Consider the following 20,869-nt stretch of genomic DNA (forward strand, 5'->3'; position numbering starts at 1 on the left):
AAGTGCTAGATGACTGGAGGGTAGCTAATGTGGTACTTTTGTTCAAGACGGGGAGTAAGGATAAGCCAGGTAATTAAAGTCCAGTTAGTCAAAGTCAGTGACAGGGAAATGATTGAAAAAATTCTGAGCGTCAGGATTAATCAACACTTGGAAAGGCAGGCATTAATCAATGATACCTGTCTCGGGGGTGATGCGCTATCAATAAGGCGAAAGACTACCGATATGCCAATATAAGTGTAGGCTTTTATTCACAACAGAATCAGGAGCAGATCCCAACAATTAACCGACCTGGACTGAACAAGGGGGAGGAGACAGCCACCTTTATACTAGGTGCTGAGGGGAGGAACCAAACTGGAAGGGGATGTGTCCAGGTATGACAAACACACACAACGGTGGTCCATATAGGACAAAGGCACAACTGAGGTCCACCACAGGGGGCAGGGAATTCAGATGGTGTTCGTGGAAGTGGAAATGAATAGGGTTGGGAAGCATTTTCCGATCAGGGCCAGTGTGATCTCCTGGACTCGTTTCGATCGCCTCAGGGGGTCGGAGAGGAATTTCCCAGATTTTTTTTTCCCCATATTGGCCCTGGGGTTTTCACTCTGGGTTTTCGCCTCTCCCTGGAGATCACATGGTCTGGAATGGGGGGGTGGGGGTGAGTTAATAGGTTGTGATGTAGAAAGCATCGTAGCTGTGAGGGACAGCTCGGTGGATAGGATATAAGTATGTAGATAGGCTGGAAAATTGGGCGGGGATCCTGGATTCAGGATTCAATCCTGGACCGGGGAGCGGCGCGGGCTTGGAGGGCCGAAGGGCCTGTTCCTGTGCTGTATTGTTCTTTGTTCTTTGTTCTTTGTATACTCAGCATTGGATTTGTTGGTGGGAGATCCTGATTAACTAATTTAACTGAGTTTTTTTGAAAAGGTAACTAAATACATTGATGAGAGTAGCATAGTTGATGTGGTTTATATGGACTTCTGTCAGGCCTTTGACAAGGCCCCACATGGAAAGCTGGTCCAAAAGGTTAGAGCCCATGGGATCCAAGACAAGTTGGCAAATTGGATCCAAAAGTGGAGGCAAAGAGTGATGGTAGAGGACTGTTTTTGTGATTGGAAGCCTGTGACCAGCGGTGTACCACAGCGATTAGTACTAGAACCCTTGCTGTTTGTTACATACATTAACGACTTGGATGTGAATGTGGAAGGTATAATTAGTAAGTCTGCAGATGACACAAAAATTGGTCGAGTTAGTGGAGTTGTTAATAGTGAGGAGGATAGTCTTAGGCTACAGACTGATATTGATCAGTTGGTAAATTGGGCAGTCAATGGCAGGTGGAATTTAAACCTGATAAGTGTGAGATGATGCGTTTTGGGAGACCTAATAAGGGTATGATGTATGCAATGAAGGTAGACTCCTAAGAAGTATTGAGGAATAAAGGGACCTTGGTGCACAAGTCCAAGATATAAGAGTCTGAGGTCACGTACCAACCAACTCAAGAACGGCTTCTTCCCTACTGCCATCAGACTTTTGAATGGATCTACCTCATATTAAGTTGATCTTTCTTTAGACCCTAACTATTGACTGTAACACTACATTCTGCACTCTCTCCTTTCCTTCCCTATGAATGGTATGCTTTGTCTGAATGGTGTGCAATAAACAATACTTTTCACTGTATATTAATACATGTGACAACAATAAATCAAATCAAATCAAAAACCATAGATCCCTGAAAGTAGCAGCACAGGTAGATGATGTGGTGAAGAAGGCATACAGAATGCTTGGCTTTGTTAGCCAGGGCATAGATTATTGGGGCAAAGGGGTGTTGGTGCAAATTTATAAAACATTGGTTAGGCCACAGATGGAGTATTGTGTGCAGTTCTGGTCGCCACACTATTGGAAGGATGTGATTGCACTGGAGAGGGTGCAGAGGAGATTCACCAGGATGTTGCCTGGGATGGAACGTTTTCGCTGTAAGGAGAGACTGGATAGGCTGGGTTTGTTTTCCCTGGAGCAGAAGAGGCTGAGGGGAGATCTGATAGAGATATATAAAATTGAGAGACATAGATAGGGTTGATCGTAAGGATCTTTTCCCCGTGTCAGAGGTGTCTAAGACCAGAGGGAATAGGTTTAAGGTGAGTAAATGGTTTAGAGGGGATCTGAGGAAAATCTTTTTCACCCATAGAGTTGTGAAAATATGGAACGTGCTGCCTGAGAGGATGGTGGAGGCAGGTACTCATGCAACGTTCAGGAAGCATTGGACGAGCACTCGAATCGTCAAGGCACAGTATGCTAAGCACTAAGTGCTGGTAAATGGGATTAGTAAAGCTTTGATGGTCGGCATAGACATGGTGGACTATAGAAGCATAGAATCCCTACAGAAGGAGGCCATTTGGCTCATTGAGTCTGCACTGACTCTCTGAAAGAGCTTCTCACCCAGCCCCCGCGCCCCCACCCCCTCCTGCCCTATCCCCATAACCCTGCACATTTACCATGGTGAATCCACCTAACCAACACATCTTTGGACATTAGCAGCAACTTAGTATGGCCAATGCACCTAACCTGCACGTCCTTGGAGTGTGGGAGGAAACCGGAGCATCCAGAGGAAACCCACACAGGCATGGGAGAATGTGCAAACTTCACACAGATAGTGATCCAAGGCAGGAATCACACCCGGGTTCATGGCGCTGTGAGGCACTGTGCTAACCACTGTGCCATCGTACTGCCCATCTTCCATTTGAGGGATAGGATATCTATCTATTTGGGTAGCCCTGTTCATGGTCAACTTGCAACCGCCACAAATCCTCACTGGTGGTTTGGTTTTAATACTGGGACTATTGGTGCAGTCCACTTGTAGAATTGTACAGGTTTAATTATCCCTAGGTCTTCCGATCATTTCAATTCCACCTCAACTTTTCGATGCAGGGCATAAAGGACAGGCTGGGCTCTAAAAAATGTTGGAATACCCAATCCATGCTGTTGAATATTTCCAGCCAATTCAACATGATTTGCTTCAACCAGTCTCGCCCCATAGGCTGGGCCTCTGTCCTTTCACTCCATCAGGGGTTGCTGAGCAGACTGGTGCTGGTAAGACACTGGTGTTGATGGTGTGTCCATTATCTTCAGTGTCTCCCCCATGTCGGTTGTCAACTTGGCCTTGGTACTACTAAGCTTCATAGGTTGCAGACCTCCCTGTAAATACATGTATGCAGATATCCACTCCATCTGACGAAGGAGCAGTGCTCCGAAAGCTTATGGTATTTGCTACCAAATAAACCTGTTGGACTTTAACCTGGTGTTGTGAGACTTCTTACTGTGCTCTCCTACTACCATAGTTGAAGCGCCTGCATCGACCTCCATAGGTAATGGATGCACATTAATCATAAGGGAGATTTCAATGGGGGATGTCTTATTTAACTTTATAATGTTGAGCTTATAAACTTTGGACTTCTCTTCCAAATTTTCCTTAAGCCTACTCACAGGAGTCCTTGTTTTCTTTGGGAACTAGATGTAGTTGATTGACTCAGCATCTGGCTTGTATGTGGGCCTTCCTATTACACCTTAAACAAATGAACTCTTTACCTTTGCATTTGTCTTGAGGATGGTCTCCCCCACAACAATAACACTTGTCAAACCCATATGGCTGACGGCATCTCTTCCTTTCCTCAGGTGCCCTCACCACTGGCATTTTGAGCAGTGTTGTATTCCACCATGTTTGATTCACCTCGCCCTGCACGCCTTGCAGTTCAGACGTGGTTTGTCCAGCACTTTCAGTCGCTTGAGCCAATTCAACTGCTTCGTTTAGGCGTATTTTAGTTTCTCCCAGCAGTTTCTTCTGAATGTTCAAGCTATTAATACCACAGACCAATCGGTCACATAATATTTCACTTACAGACAGTCTGAATTCACAGTGTTCAGCCATTTGGCAAAGCCCGGTGACAAAAGCAGAAACTGTCCCCCTTGAATACCTAATAGCTGAATGGAACTTATACTGTCATAAAATAATGGAGGGTCGGGGATTGTATTGATCCCTCACTAGTGCGACTAGCTGGTGAAAGGGTTTAATATCAGGTGCCTTCGGAGAAGTGAGGCTTCTTATGAGGTTACAAAAACAGAAAATGCTGGAAAATCTCAGCAGGTCTGACAGCATCTGTGGGGAGAGAATAGAGCCAATGTTTTGAGTCTCGATGATCCTTCATCATCTAGACTCAAAACCTTGGCTCTATTCTCTTATTTTCTGTTTTTGTTTCAGATTCCAGCATCCACAGTTTTTATTCTTATGAGGTTATATGTTTGTGGGCCACAAGCTGCAAGATAACTTTTTGCTTTTCTTTGGAAGTTATTTCATTGACAGCAAGAAAGTATCGAAGCCTTTCAATGTACTGGCGGGGGTGAGCTGCGTCCTTGAGTTACTGCCGTCCATGTGGCATAGATAAACCCTCAGTGCCATTAGGGAGGGAATCCCAGGATTTTGACCCATTGATAGTGAAGGAACGGTGATACAGTTCCAAGTCAGGATGGTGAGTGGCTGAGAGGGGAAGTTGAAGGTGGTGGTGTCCCCATGAGTTGTGAATGGTGCTGAACATTGTGCAATCATTAGTGAACATCCCTACTTCTGACGTTATGATGGAAGGAAGGTTATTGATGAAGCAGCCGAAGATGATTGGGTCTAGGACACTCACCTGAGGAACTCCCGCAGTGATGTCCTGAGACTGAGATGATTGACCTCCAACCACCACAACCATCTTCCTCTGTGCCAGGTGTGATACCAGGTGTGATACCAACTAGTGGAGAATTTTCCCACTGATTCCCTTTGACTCCAGTTTTCCTTGGGCTCCTTGATGCCACACTTGGTCAAATGCTGCCTTGTTATCAAGGGCTGTCACTCTCGCCTCACCTCTGGAATTCAATTCTTTTGTCCATGTTTGAACCAGGGCTGTAATGATGTCAGGAGCTGAGTGACCCTGGTGGAAACCAAACCGAGCGCCAGTGAACAGATTACTGCTCAGTAAATGTCACTTGATAGCACAGTTGATGACCTCTTCCATCACTGATGATCGAGAATAGACTGATTGGGGGAGGAGTAATTGGTCAGGTTGCATTTCTACTGTTTTTTGTGTACAGGACGTATCTGGGCAATTTTCCACATTACCAGGTAGATGCCAATGTTGTAACTGTACTGGATCAGCTTGGCTAGGGGCGTGGCAAGCTCTGGAGCCCAAGTCTTCAGTACTACCGCCAGAATATTATCAAGGTCCATTGTCTTTACAGTTTCCAGTGCCTTCAGCCATTTCTTGATATCACAAGGAGTGAATCAAATTGGCTGAAGACTGGCATTTGTGATGTTGGGGACCTCTGGAGGAGGCCGAGATGGATTATGAATCCATGATCCTCTGCCTCAGAGGGAAGAATGCTACCATGAGCAAAGACTGACAGTTGAATATAGCTCAGTAGAGTCCTGAAACACACTATGCAAATGCAAGTTGTTCCTTCTATGTTCTACAGAATGATCCTGGAGGACAAAGGGGATAGCCACTGTTATGACAGGACACAACTTCTGCAGAGCAGTTCTGTCACAGAATGAGAGCTGTTCTTGCATGGATCAATACTTTGGCCCTTTCTAGGCATAAAACCTGCATTAAGGACTCCTGTTACTGTCAGGACATCTGTGCTTCAGTCCCTATATGCTTAGAGTGAAAGACACTCTAAGCATATAGGGTGGTGGGGGCCGGGTGGGGTGGAGAGAACAGCAAGTTGGGGGCGGCATCCTTTTAGAACTGAGTCATCTGCAACATTTTGATCATGAAAGCTGTGACCTTTGGAAAAGGTTTAAAATGTTCTGTTTGAAATCATTGAAAAAACAAGCGTAAAACTGGGACGGAGTAATTGAATTAGGAAGTGGCAGGGTGCTCACAGAGAGCATTCTCATTTCCTGACTCACACTATGTGAAACATCAGTGGTTGTTCACCCTGCTTCGGGAACATCAATCTACACAAATTATCCATCTGCGCAGTCACAGAGCAATTTCAGGTCCCAACCTGTGCTCTTTAATAATTATCATTACAATTAGAATTACCTTTAACAACCTTTCGGGGAAGGGGTTGTCTTGTATGTTTCTTTTGTTTTTGGGCAACTTTTGTTAACCAATGGGGCCTAATGATTTCTGAGGTTCTGAGGTCAACAATGGGAAAGTTTCAATGAAGACACGCAATAGAAGCTGGGACAAACCTCTGGGACTGACGGTACCTGTACAGCTGTTAAATGATCTCCCTCACACTGGCTCTTGGCCGTAATTGGCAGTAACTCTAGCATATTTGAATTCAGTGCATGCACACTGTTGGGCTCACTCAGCACACTGATAAATGCAGGATGCTTACAACAAGAAGAGGGGAGGCTATTGGAGACCATCTCCATCCTAGTGGTATTATCGCGAGACTATTAATCCAGAAACTCAGCTAATGTTTTGGGAACCTGAGTTAAAATCCCGCCATGGCAGGTGGTGGAATTTGAATTCAATTAAAAAATATCTGGAATTAAGAATCTACTGATGGCCAAGGAACCATTGTCAATTGTCGGAAAACCCATCTGGTTCACTAATGTCCTTTAGGGAAAGAAATCTGCAGTCCTTACCTGGCCTGGCCTACATGTGACTCCAGAGCCACAGCAATGTGGTTGACTCTCAACCGCCCTCCAAGGGCAACAAGGGATGGGCAATAAATGCTGGCCAGCCAGCAACACCCATATCCCATGAATGAATTAAAAAAAAGAAGACCAACAACAGCAATGATTTATCTTTTTATTGAACCTTTAATGTAATAAAACATCCCAAGGTGCTTATGTTGCACAAGTGCCAGGCAATGACCATCTCCAACAGAGAGGATCTAGCCATCTCTCTGTTGCTGTCAATAGCATCACTGAATCCTCCACTATCAACATCCTGGGGGTTACCATTGACCAGAAACTGAATTGGACTAGACATACAAATGCTGTGGCTACAAGATCTGGTTAGAGGCTGAGAATTCTGTGGTGATTAATTCACATCCTGACTCCCCAAAGCCTGTCCACTTGTACAAGGTATAAGTCAGGAGTGTGAAGGAATACTCACCACTTGTCTGGATGAGTGCAGTTCCAAAAACAACCAGGAGACCTAATACCATCCAGGACAAAGCAGCCCATTTGATTTGCATCACATGCACCACTTTCAACATTCACTCCCTTCACCACCAATGCACAGTGGCAGCAATGTGTATCATCTGCAATGCAGCAACTCACCAAGGCTCCTTCAACAGCACATTCCTAACCTCCAGCCTCTACCACCTAGAAGGACATGGGCAGCAGACACATGGGATCACCATCACCTGCAAGTTTCCCTCCAAGCCACACACCATCCTGACTTGGAAATCCATCGCCGTTTCTTCACTGTCATTGGGTCAAAATCCTGGAACTCCCTCCCTAACACTGTGGGTGTACCTACACTCCAGGGACTGCAGCAGCTCAGCACCATCTTCTCAAGGGCAACTAGGGATGAACGAGTCAGCGATGCCCACATCCCATAAACACATTTTTTTAAACGATGAAACAAATTGTACATCGGGCCACATAAGGAGATATTAGGGCCAAATGTGTGGCCAGAGAGCTAAGTTTTAAGGCAATCTTAAAGAAGGAAAGCAAGATGAGAGGTGGAGAAGTGTAGGGATGAAATTTGAGAAATTTGGGCCGAGGCAGCAAAAAGAACAGCCATCGATAATGGAGAGATTAAAATTGGGAATGCTCAAGAGGCCAGAATTAGAGGAGTGCAAATGTCTCGGAGAGTTGGTGGGCTGAAGGAGATTAGGGAAGGGTGATTCCAATTCTCTTCCCATACCAAGTGGTGCACTAAGGCAGACTTTCGCCTGTTTGCATAGCTGATTATTCCGGGAGCAGATCGGTATTCTGTGGCCAGGGAAGGGTGATGCCATGAGGAATGTGAGAACAAGGATGCTGAATTTTATAATCAAGACATTGCTTGACTGGGAGGTCAGCAAGCATAGGGGTGATAAGAACTAGGACCTGGCACGTGTTAAAACATTTACTATCGTTAAATCAGCTGTCCCTCATGTAACCTTTCCAGCCAGCACCACATGAGTCTTTCCATCTCTGGAAGAATTGGCTTGGTAAGAGTTTTAACAACACCAGGTTAAAGTCCAACAGGTTTATTTGGTAGCAAATTTGCTACCAAATAAACCTGTTGGACTTTAACCTGGTGTTGTTAAAACTCTTACTGTGTTTAGCCCAGTCCAACGCTGGCATCGCCACATCAGAATTGGCTTGAGACAGAGAGCAAGAGTTCAGAAAATTTCTTGTTAAACTCACATGCCACTGGAGAAAGTGTCTGCAAGGACAGGATTTTCATTGTGTGTGTGCGGGTGTGGGTGCGGGTGTGTGTGTGTGTGTACGCACGCATGCGTGTCAGAGGGTGGGGTGGTGGGGTGATGGGTGCACAGTGCTATTGGGCCAACAGGAACCTCTGTGCTGTCAGTCAAGCCTCGTTATGTATGATTGACTGAGAACCTAGATATCCATTAGAGTACTAAAGACCTTAGCCTTAGCAAATGCATTGCTTGATTGACAGCTTGGCTCTCTGATCTATGCTGTCATATGTACAATGTTTATCTAACAAGATGAACAGGTTTCAAATGCTTGCAGTTTCAGCTATCAATATCTTAAAGGGGCTGGATGATGGACATTTTTATCAGACTGCAGTAAAATTGAGTTTTTTAAAAAACTTTGTTAAAGCGTTTTATATACGTCCTACTTCTCTACAGGTTTAATTGGTTCTATACAGTGTATATTGGGCGAATGGGCAAGGAAGTGCCATGGCTTGGAATGGGGGGCATGAGAGGATGGCATGGAGTCATGATGAGGACCTTTTCAACGTACCTTTCAAAAGACTCCCTCATGCAAACTATGGTTGATGACACTTCTGAGATCCTGGAAAGCATGATGCCTTGGAAACCAGGTCCGACTACATGAAAATTGCAGAGGATGGCGGGGATCTTACTGCCTCACTCATCCTAAAACCATAAAATCCCGGCTGAGGTCAATAGACCCTTCCATGGTCCGCCCCCTTGCCCTCTCCGATTCCCATGGTGGGCAGGACAGTAAAGTTCCGGCCGATATTTTTGCAATGGAGTCAGCCAGGTTCGGAATCCAGCATGAACTGAACCAGCTAGCACCCTTAAAATGCACTCCTGAAAATCAGAAACCCCAGGAGTGGGGTCAGGAATCCCGAAATGGAGATCTGGCTACCATTTTTAAAGGGAATCCCAAGTCATCCCCACTCGGTGAAAATTAGGCCCATTGTCTCTCTCTCAGCCCTACTGCCACTGCAACTCTTTGCCCACATGTCCGTCAATTCGATGGTACCTACACAACACCAGCTCATCCAGAAGCTGTGCCCTGTATTCAATTCTGCACAAAGAGCCCCATATACTTCTCTTTCAGTATACTTTAATCACCTGTGTACTCCTGCTTCTGGAACTTGGCATTCAATTTTGGTAGAATCCAGTGGCAGAGAACTCAATTTGGAATTAGGAAGACAACGTCTCTGAATAGCTCCTGGATGAAGAGTAAGTGATGCAGCCAGATCTGCCCAGACATGTTGAGGAAGGTTTGCCTTGTTCTGTAAATTTGGTGGCTAACTGAGTCTGTTTGTGGCTCTGGGTATTCCCTCCCTCGTGTCTCCTCTTCCAAAAGCTACAGATTGAGGAATTTTCCCAAGGGGTGAATATCTTCAGGATTGTGACTGGGGTAATTTAAATTGTCATGGATGAAAAAGGAAGCTGCACATCAATCCCCCCAAAATGCAAAACTAGGCCGCAACCAAAATGCAGGACAATCCTATCTGGCCCATTGCTGTCCCTTCAACCTACTCTTAAAGCAGAGTGATGTCAAGGTACCATTGGTAGTGCTACAAAGCGGCACTTACGCACTAACAACTTGCTCGCCAATGCTCAGTTTGGGTTCCTCCAGGGCTACACAGGCCTCATTACAACCTTGGTTCAAACGTGCGTAAAAGAACTGAACTCCAGAGATGAGGTGAAAGTGACTGCCCTTGACATCAAAACTGTATTTAACCAAGTGTGGCACCAAAGAGGTATCATTCCCCCACCTTCTACATCTTAAAATGTAATTTACTGAGGGAAATCTGCTTTGCATTGGAATTAATCCATCATAATTCTTTCCACTGTCTCTCCAGGGAGCCTCTCCATAGATTGACCACTTGTTCACTGACTTATTGGCCCTAATGCTAGGCACATTCCACATGGTGGGAGGTGGAAAGCTGCAACTGAAGCGTTCTCCACATGCTGTAGAGCTGTAATTACAAAGTGTCCTTTCTTTTAATCCAGTGGGCACCCCGCCTGGAAGCCAGACGGACGGACAGCGGGCAGGTAGGAAGTGCTCTGGCACAGGGATAGTGGGCTGGGAGCAGTATGGATCCCGGGCTGGTACACGGTCGTCACTGATCACTGGTCAGGCCCAATGCAGGGGTGGGGACCAGGGTGGGTGAAATACAGAATCAATGGGGGATGAGGTGGTGGTCGAATCCCGGAGGGAATCTGATGCTGATTTTTGGGTTGGTGATGGTCAGATACAAGCAGGGTTCAATCGGCAATCCCCGGGAGAGGATGTTGGATCAGAGAGGAGGGGTGAGATTCATGGGTTTGATGACAGGGAGGGAAGAAGGTGGTCCTTGGTAGACTGGGAGGAAGCATTGCCCCACAAGCAGTGCCATAAAGGCACCTACTTCTTCCATGTAGCGGTGCTCGCCTTCTGTTGGCGGCTGGGTTTCCTGTGGCTTGTGAAACCTAAACCAGGATTAAACCTGAAAGACAATTATATCTGAGGCTCACAGCCTCATTATAATATTGAAATAGCTTTGCCTACCTAATATCCGTGTCCGTTATAGCAGGAAGCAAATGGGTTGTGGTGGGTTGGGTCTGGGTTTTAGAATTCTAAAACCTGAACATTGCACCCAATCCCAGCCCAGCTGCTTTGGGGAGTTACATTACCCTCATTCTTTCTGCAGATTAGTTTTGAATTTACCTCCTCGCATTGTCCTCTGATTTTATTGTTCTGGACAGCAGTGAAACGGCTCCTCATAGTCAACATGATCTGGTCCCTTTAGTATCACACAAACAGCAATCACTACCATCCACCCAACCTTCTCTTTTCCAGTGAGAATGCGCCTCACTCTTGATTTTATTATTGTTGTATGTATTGGGATATAGTGAAATGTATTGTTTCTTGCACACTTTTCGGACAAAGCATACTGTTCATAGGGGAGAAGGAAAGGAGAGAGTGCAGAATATAGTGTTATAGTCATAGCTAGGGTATAGAGAAAGATCAACTTAACATAAGATCGGTCCATTCAAAATGTCGAATGGCAGCAGAGAAGAAGCTTTCCATGCTGCATCTGTAAAGATTGATGAGAGTTGTAGCTGACATACCAAATTTCCTTAGTCTCCTGAGAAAGTAGAGGCTTTGGTGGGCTTTCTTAACTGGAGCGGCAGCTGGCTGCTTTTCTGAATCATGGGTTCATAATGTAGTCCTCAATCATTCTGTTTCCTCTCTTTCATTATCTTCCAGTAGCCCCTCCTTCTCTGGGCACCATGCCCTACGAGGGCGTTGGTGACCATGGATTTCCCATTGGATTGGTCCATGATTACCGCAGTGGTTTGCTGTTGCTCCCTGCAGTATGGCAGACCAGAAAACTCTCCCACTCTTATTGCCCGCCATTAGATGTCTAATTGGAAGGATTTACCATTTGGCTGTGTGACAAACGCAACTTCCTTGGCCACTAAGTCCTTAAGTGGACTTGAACCAATAAATTCTGGCCCAGAGATAGTGACGCTACCACTGCGCAGCAAGATCCCCCCTCCTCAGTTGCTACAATATAGGTGGCACAGTGGTTAGCCCTGCTGCCTCACAGCACTAGGGAATCAGGTTTGATTCCCGCTTGGGTCACTGCCTGTGTGGAATTTGCACATTCTCCCTGTGTCTGCGTGGGTTTCCTCCAGGTGCTCTGGTTTTCTCCCACAATCTGAAAGACATGCTGGTTAGGCGCATTGACCCGAATTGGCGCTGGAGTGTGGCGACTTGGGGGATTTCGCAGTAACTTCATTGCAGTGTTAATATAAGCCTACTTGTGACTAATAAATAAACTTTACTTTACAATATCCTCTTTGTATCGTGGTGATAACTGTTACATACTAGGTTTGGTTGCTCCTGGCAGGATTACGTCACTATTCATCTCGGTAATGACCTTTCACAAATCCTACGAGGAAAATAAACACCCCAATCTTATTCTTGGGAATCACAAGTGAGATAGATTGAAGCTGGCTCACATCAACTCGAGGAAAGGAAAATTAAAGCAGTTGGAAACTCTGCAACCTCTTAACAGATGTATCAAAGAATATGGGAGTTTATAAGACAAACAACAGGGTGTCAAAGGGGAACTTTATCCCCATTATCTGTAATGGGTGACTCATGGTGGAAAATTTTGAGAACATGAAAGTTAACAGAGCTGCTTTATCAGTTGGTTGTTGTGATGGATTCTAGCCAATCATCAACAACAAGAAATTGTATTTATTTATTTAGCACCTTTGAAACTGTTCAAGCAGATGCATTTTCCAAACAAAATTTGACGCCGAAAACATCGGAAGAAATTAGGATAGGTAAGCAAAAAACTTGTTCAAAAGACCATTTTTAAGGGAGGAAAGAATAAAAGAGAGGTTTAGGGAGGGAATTGCAAAGCCTAGTGTCTATGTAATCGAATGCTTGTCCACCAATGGAGCCACAAAGAAGATTAAAGTTTAAAGTTTATTTATTAGTGTCACAAGTAGGCTTGCATTAACACTGCAGTGAAGTTACTGTGAAAATCCCCGAGTCACCGAGGAAATCAGATCGCGGAGGGCTACGGGGCAGGAGGAAGTTACAGAGATAGGGAGGTCGAGGGATTTGAACACAAGGATGAGGATTTTAAATTTAGGGTTCTGCTGGACCAAGGGCAATGTATTTCAGCAAGCACAAGGGTGATCAGTGAGCAGGAATAGAGGCAGCAACGCTTTGGATGAAGTGAAGTTTACATAAAATGAGGGTGGGAGAGCAGCATGGAGGACTTTGGAACATAACAAAAAAATCTATCCCAAAATGATTGACGATCCATAATTCCAACTCCATGTCCATTTAACAGGTCATCCAGGAATTTGATTGAGTTTTGGACTGGCACTGTGGTAAAGATGCCACGTCTTAAGCTATACGTTCTGAAAATGGGAGCGGAATGCACACGCACCAACATATTATTGGGCATGAAGATGTTGGGTCACCTTCCTGGCATCATCACGCCGGTCTGGGACAATATGGTTAGTGGGTGTGGTGAACCATAGATGGTTACCACGATGGGTACTGAACCATAGATGGTTATCACTATGGGTACTTGTACATATGTTACTGTTGTTACTGTTGGGGTTAGGGTTGGGGTGTTCTACCTGTTGGTATTGTTCTGTGGTACACTCCGGTTGGCTCCGCCTACCTGTAGGAGTATAAAGGTCACTGCACTGCCTGGTGACCCTTTAGTCTGGGATTGTATTGTTAAGCAGTGTGCTCCATTCTTGTTACTAATAAAAGCCTTTATTTCCCGGGTACGATCCAGCCTCCCGAGTGGATTAATCACGCATCAGTGGGTAGGTCTGAAAACTGGGAACCTGCCCATGCTATGGAAGTTGAAGGTAATAGGCTAGCTGCGCTCATTAAGTCCACCACCATGCTAGGTGCAGAATGGAATAAAACGCTTTCCGAGTGGGATTTACACCAGCCGTATTTCCCGTTTTCGCATCAGGCTGTGATAGTGGTTTGTCCGAGGGCAGAGTTAAATCTCAGCTGTTCAGTGTTTCTTGGCGGCTGGAAGTGCTTTGTGGAAAAAATGGATGTGCATTGACTTCAGTTCCTGATTGCAGATGTCTCTAATGGAGATGTTCATTGCTGCATTGCGCTGCTAAAGAGGCCAGAGTGATCCTTTCAATCACTATCCAGGTCATGGCTGACGAGCTGCATCTCTAGCTATCCCTCTCTAATGCTCTGATTAGGTGGCATACTCACCGTCAGTGACCTGGAACCTGCCCAGCACCCTTCATTGGCCCAATTGATCCTTTATTTGGCATCTTTGGCTGGCGGGCTCGAAACTCTGAATGTGAGGTGCCCTACCGTGTATTATTCAGCCCTATGTAACTTTTGATTTATCTTTCACCTGAGAGGAGGCAGCAATTCCTTTTGTACATTGCCGAGTGAAATTAATACTGTCCATTGCATAGAGTCAGTGTTGGAGACTGGACAAAGCACTGGAAACTGGCAACTTGTTTCCGCAGCCAACTTGGCACTTCCGGCTCGCATGGTTTTTGGGCAGCATTATCATGTGGCAGCAATACAGAAGCCGGTTTTCGCACAGTGTATTGCCGGTGGGTGGATGTGCCTGCAGTCTGTCCCGTGCTGCTGCATTTCCATCCTATCAGGACAAAGAGCAGCACATTGAGGGATCGGGCAGAGTGGGAAACTCTCCATCTCTTACTCAGACTTGGCCAACAAGCAGAGGCCGGGAGTGGGAGAAGAGGAAGAATCTGGGGGGGATCAGGGGAGTTACTGTCTGAATTATCATAAACATTTAAATGTTGGATTTCGGTTAACGTTGAGCCCATTTGTGCCATGTGAAAGGCACTAAACCCCCAAACAGTTGTCTTTGAAATATCTTCCTCTGTCTCTCTGACCAATCCAATGAACTCCCTCTTTCTGTAAATTTGCAGTCACATCCTTCTATATGCATTTGGATCTTCAGCGGATGTCTGTCACAGGGGAATGACCGCCTTGCTAAGAAATGACTTGTTACTCAGTGTTTAGCGAACAGCTTATCAAACAATACATTGCCATTATTTTTCCCCCAAAGGGAAAGGAACAAGAAATATAATGGAAATGTACTGCTTGTTAGTAGACATGGAGGGTGCGATCTTACGAAAAAAATTCTACGTGCCGAATGAGCAAGAAAACGGGGAGAATCGTGCTGGTGTTTTGGGTGAGCTGCCAGTCGCAATCCTATGGCACTTATAGAACCATAGAATTGAATCATGGAATCCCTACAGTGCAGGAGGAGGCCATTCAGCCCATCGAGCCTGCAACATCAACAATCACACCCAGGCCCTATCCCCGTATCCCCACATATTTACTCTGCTAGTTTCTAAAGGACAATTTAGCACGGCCAATTAACCTAACTCGCACATCTTTGGAATGTGGGAGGAAACTGGAGCACCCAGAGGAAATCCACACAGACATGGGGAGAATGTGCAAACTCCACACAGACAGTCACCTGAGGCCGGAACTGTGAGGCAGCAGTGCTAAGCACTGTCCCACTGTGCACCCACTTCGTGCAGAAAAAGAGAAAGAGCCCAGATGTGATTCTCATCAGTGGGGGATGGGGCAGGGGGACAGGGAGGGGAGGGCTATGTTCACTGCTGAAGCCGGCTGCAGAGTGCTTGGGATGCCATTGCGCAGGCGCCAGATCTCCCAATGCACAGGGAGATTACTGCTACTCCTACAGCCAACACCACCCCCCAAACCACCCCTCGTGGACATCGGGACCCACCCCCACCCTGCCTGCCCCATTGACATTGAGAAAATGGGCACAAACCCGAATTTCCGCCTCTCATCCAAATTTATGACTTCGTCCCGCCAGTCGTTTGGTGAGTAACTCACGCTCAGCGTAACCAGTGATCTTCACACCAACTGGGAAGGCAGTTCCCACACCTCTGCACTCGTTCTTTTTGTAAGGGTCTCATCAAAATAATTGATCTGAGGCCACAATGGGGCAGCACAGTGGTTAGCACTGCTGCCTCACAGCGCCAGGGACCTGGGTTCGATTCCTGGCTGGGGTCACTGTCTGTGTGGAGTCTGCACGTTCTCCCCGTGTCTGCGTGGGTTCCCTCCAAGTGCTCTGGTTTCCTCCCACAGTCCGCAAGACCTCGGTGTACCAGAACAGGCGCGGGAGTGTGACGACAAGGGGATTTTCACAGTAACTTCATTGCAGTGTTAATGTAAGCCTACCGCGACACTAATAAATAAACTTTAAACATTAAAAAATTGGTCCCAGGCAGTCGTGTGACATGGACAATAGTGAGGCAGTCGTCTGCTTTATACCCCACCTGATTTCCTTTTCCAAAAGTGAAGTTTTAAAATGCTAATGATTGACTGGTGCTATTTTGTAAGAGGCTGAACACCTACTCACCTCCCACTAACTGTTTTCTGCCCTTTGGACTGTGTGGTCACATTTGCCAAAGGGTTACCATTTTACTAAGAGACCACTTGTGTGATCATCTGAGCCTGAGTCCCAAAAAAGTAAATAACCAACTAGTTCATTCCTATTCTCGAGGGAAGGAAACCTGCCATCCTCCCCCGTTTGACCTCACGCAGTCCCACATCAACATGGTTGACTCTTAATTAAGGTGACCAAGCAAGCCAGTTCATTCAGTGTACGGGAGGAATAAACAAAGACTCTGCAGTGAGCTCGGCAAATTGAGATGCCACAAGGTCAAGCAGACAGTGGGGCCAGCAACGTGAAGAAGCAAAGATGGAGTAACTCAGACTGGAAGGTATTTATTGGTTAGATGAAGTAACCCTTGAGTTCGGAGCATTTTAAAAAATTAATTCATGAGACATGAGTATCGCTGGTTGGCCAGCATTTATTGTCCATCCCTAGTTGCCTTTGGAGGGCAGTTGAGAGTCAACCACCTTGCCATGGCTCTGGAGTCACATGTAGGCCAGACCAGGTAAGAACGGCAGATTTCCTTCCCTAAAGGACATTAGTGAACCAGGTGGGTTTTTACGACAATTGACAATGGTCATCAGTAGATTCTTAATACCAGATATTTATATTGAAATCAAATTCCACCATCTGCCATGGCAGGATTTGAACCCGGGTCCCCAGAACATTAGCTGAGTTTCCGGATTAATAGTCTAGTGATAATACCACTAGGCCATCGCTTCCCATTGCTAAAGGGTACAAGCAACAGAGGCGGGTTGTGAGGAAGCTGGCACAAGAGGCTGGCCTCTGCCATCCTCCTTGGATTCTGTTCAAGGTTCAGCAGTTGGCAGAAGTCTCCAAGTTATGAGCAGGTCTGCTGAGGGAAATGCAGCCCTTAGGGCACCATTTTCAGAGCAACACAAGTTTTCATCAGTCTTAGCATGTGAGTCATCCCCCCCGTGGGGAACTGGAGCTGTCATTTTAAGAAGCCGGGAGACACATTCCAAGTGTGCAGACTGTGAAAGCATGGGCACCGCGGTGTGATTGTTGGCATGTAGGAGGAACAGAACGTGGGCAGAATATATCCTCGGCTGGAATATGCCAACTCAAGAGGATTATCCAAAACGTGAAATAAGGAATGGCGTTGCTTGAAAGTTTACCTATTTATTTGTTTATTAGTCACAATTAGGCTGACATTAACACTGCAATGAAGTTACTGTGAAAATCCCCTAGTTGCCACACTCCAGCGCTTGTTTGGGTACACTGAGGGAGAACTTAACATGGCCAATGCACCTAACCAGCATGTCTTTTGGTTTGTGGGAGAAAACCGGAGCACCAGGAGGAAACCCACGCAGACACGGGGAGAACGAGCAAACTCCACACACCCAAGCCGGGAATCGAACCTGGGTCCCTGGTGCTGTGAGGCAGCAGTGCTAACCACTGTGCCACCGTGCCATGAAAAGAGTGTTGGCTGGAGCTTCACATTGACCAAGAGTTCAGATGACACACATATAAAATAACAGACGTGGTGACAGAATCTACAATAAAGAGGACAGGAGGTTGACATGAATAGAGGTGTAGCACGGAACAAATGTTTAAAGTAGCAGCGTAATGGCTTATTTTATGATGTGAGAATCATGGCTGGGTAAAGCCATTAATCCCTGCACAGTTCACACTGAATCAACCTCCAGCGGTTGACATGTTTGAAAGCACAGCCCTGAGAAAAAGCAGCCACCTTGGCTGGCAGGCTGGCATGCAAACCTGGTTTCCTCTCACATCTGTCTCTCCAATCAGCTGAAACCTCAGTGGCTGGGGCTGTTGCACGCCGCTGCAAATGATTCGATGCTCACAATGGCCTTCCAATTATTGCCAATGTGACTCATGGGCGAGGGATGCAATGTCAGAAGCTATGAGCCTGCAGAATGTCTTCGACTATTACCTAATGCTAAAGAGGCACTGGTCTCGATCCAGGAACTGAGAGCTGAGGCCAGTTCAACAAACATCTCTTTGGCTTCCGGAGCCAAGAAAAAGATATTAGTTCAGTTGGAGTCAAAGTTAGCTTGTTGGCCTACTTTAGATCATTAGAGGAGGAATGTATTCACTTAGCAGTGACATTGTAATGGGAGATGATTAAATCTCCAGCACTGCAGATCATTCTGTTACCCATGTCTGCCCATGTGCGGCTTTTGTGAGATGACGTTTTGTGCTAAGCTGGTGTGGGAGTCAGTACGCCAGACCACCTGCAATTGTCACTTAGTAAATGGGTGTTTGTGGTGATAATTGTTGGCCTTTTACTGCTGTGTATCACACAGGTTACTGATCAACATCCTGACAACAGTTAAGGTCCTCACAGCATATATTATAACCAATAACTGATATCCGTCTTAGACTGAGTCTCAGCTCAGAGGTTCAATTGACACTGTAACTGACTTTCACTTCCCGTTTCTAACATTATCCAGATTCATTGTTTAAATTACAACCGCCAATTCAGCCCAAGTTATTCTTGTATAATAATGAAAACAGAAAAGTGCTGGAGAAGATCAGCAGGTCTGGCAGTCACTGCGCAGGGAGAAACAGAATTAACGGGTGGGATTTACCACATAACCGCTGCATGTTTCATGGTGGCGGAAGGCAGCCTGCATTGGCCGGCAATGGAATCTTCTGATCCCACTGTTGTCAATGGGCTTTCACTCCCCGTTTCTAACATTATCCAGACACATTGTTTAGATTACAACCGCCAACTCAGCCCAAGTTATTCTTGTAATACAATACAAGAATCTTGTTCTATGATAATAAAAACAGAAAAGTGTTGGAAAAGCTTGGGGTTTCCTCAGCGCCGGGAAACCCACAGAGGGGGTGAACCATCAGCGGGGCCGGAAGATCCCGCCGGCGTGACTGACTGGAAAGTTCCGGCCCAAGTTTCAAGTCCAGTATAACTCTTCCTCAGAACTGAGTTTCTTATTTTTATACAGCCCCAGTAAGGTCATTGGCTGAGAAATTTGGGCACTCCCATGCGTGGGGGCAGTCCCTGTTTGGTGAGGCCCAAGGCCCCCCCCCCCACCGGATATTAGGCCTCTGGCTTCACTCGTTGAGCCAGTGAACTGCCGTGGCAACAGGTTGCTCCAGGAGAAATGTGATTGACAACAGGGCCACTGGCAGCATTTAAGTGGCTCTCAGGTGAATGAGGAACTGAGATGATCAGATGAAGAGCTAAAGGAAACTGGGGGAGGGGAAGGGAAGAGGAGGAGGGCAATAGCAATGGTGACTAGCTCCCATCCCTCAGCACATTGCATTCTTGGAATCTTCCATATTCAGGTTAGCAGTTTCTAATATGAACCTTTTTTAGTTTTGGCCTATCAGGTGATCCCTTGGGCAAACCAAATTTTTCACTTGAAGCAGATGTTTGACTCCTTATTTGCACGTGTAAAGGGTTTAATGTCCGTCTCAGCTGTTTTTGTTTATTCTCATATGGCTTGCCGACGTCACTGACCAGGCCAGCATTTGTTACCCATCCTTAATGACCCGAAGTGATTTGTTTGGCCAGTTAAGGTTCAACCACAAATCTCGTGTCACATGTAGGCCATACTGTGTGGCAGATTTCCTTCACATCCAAGGGGCATTGACACAATAATTGAGGATAGTCGCCATGGTCACCATTACCAAGGCCAGCTTCCAATTCCAGATTTACTAACTGAATTTTAGGTTCACCAGCTGCCATGGTGGGATTTGAACCCATGTCTCCAATGCCTGGGCCTCCAGTTCATGAGTCAAATGATATTCAGACTACACCATCACACACACCAGGGGTGCGATCTTACCGGCTTGACAAGCTGGTTGATCAGCCTGGTGAGATGGGAAGATTGCGTGAGTCCAAAACGCCGATTCGCGCCGGGCGCAAATCAAATTACTATCATCCCAGCCCTGTTTAACCGGCGAGAACGCCTATTTACATAGAATCGACTACATTTAAATGTATTTTCCGGGTTCGGCACAGCTGCTTCCCCCTCGTCGATGAGATGTCATGCCAGTGAGAATCATTACTGCTCTGCAGTCGCGGGAGCCAGTCACCAGGACCACGCCGGAGGAATTGGAAGCTATTAAAGTTCCTGGGTGGTCGGTGTCATGGCCTGGCAGTGCCCACCCGGCACCTGACAGTGCCCACCTGGCACCCTGGCAGTGCCCACCTGGCACCCCAGCGGTGCTTGCCTGGCATCCTCGCAGTGTCTGGTTGGGCACCATAAGTGTGCCAGGGCAGTGCCAAAGGAGTGGGGCCTAAGTGGGGGTGGAGCTATGACTGGGGGTGCTATGCACAATGACGGGGGACTCATACGTGGGGGGGGGGCTACGCAAGGAGAATGGCCATGCAAGGTGGGCAAACGGACGGGGTTGGGGGAGCTGTGCAGGGGTGGGTGGCAGAAGTGGTTGCGATGGGGTGGGCATGTCGGAGATCTGGGTGACATGGTAGCACAGTGGTTAGCACTGCTGCTTCACAGCTCCAGGGACCTGGGTTCGATTCCCGGCTTGGGTCACTGTCTGTGTGGAGTTTG

The sequence above is a fragment of the Mustelus asterias genome, chromosome 9 (genome assembly GCF_964213995.1).
Source record: "Mustelus asterias chromosome 9, sMusAst1.hap1.1, whole genome shotgun sequence".
Taxonomy (NCBI): Eukaryota; Metazoa; Chordata; class Chondrichthyes; order Carcharhiniformes; family Triakidae; genus Mustelus; species Mustelus asterias.